Source organism: Nomascus leucogenys, chromosome 6 (genome assembly GCF_006542625.1).
Source record: "Nomascus leucogenys isolate Asia chromosome 6, Asia_NLE_v1, whole genome shotgun sequence".
NCBI lineage: Eukaryota > Metazoa > Chordata > Mammalia > Primates > Hylobatidae > Nomascus > Nomascus leucogenys.
The window spans coordinates 107378713-107379412 of NC_044386.1; positions in this window are offsets into that span (position 1 = coordinate 107378713).

A 700-nucleotide genomic window follows, 5' to 3' on the forward strand; every position below is an offset into this window, starting at 1 on the left:
AGGAGGCTGAGGCAGAAGAATTGCTTGAACCCAGCAGGCGGAGGTTGCAGTGAGCCGAGATCTCACCATTGCACTCCAGCCTGGGCAACAGGGCGAGACTCCGTCTCAAAAAAAGAAAAAAGAAAAAGAAAAAGAAAAGAAATCGTTGATAAGCCAGGCTTCATTAAAATTAGAAATTTCTGCTCTGTCTAAAACACTGTTAGAAAATGGGAAGACAAGCCACAGACTGGGAGAAAATATTTTTAAAAGACACATCTGATAATGGACTGTTATCCAAAATAGACAAAGAACTCTTAAAACTCAACAGCAAGAAAACAAACTGATTAAAAAATGGGCCAAAGATCTGAACAGACAATTCACCAAAGTAGATATACAGATGCCCAATACGCACATGAAAAGATTCTCCATATCCTATGTCATTGGGAAAGTGCCAGTTAACACAGCGAGATACCACTACATGTCTACGAGAATGACCAAAATCCATAACACGGAAAAAACAAATGCTGGTGAGGATGTGGAGCGACATGAACTCTCATTCATTACTGGTGGTAATACAAAATGGTACAGGCACTTTGGAAGATGGTTTGGCAGTTTCTTACAAAACGAAACATATTCTTACCATATATCCAGAAATCATTTTCCTTACTATTTACCCAAAGGAGTTGAAAACTGATGAACAGACAAAAACCGGCACACAGAT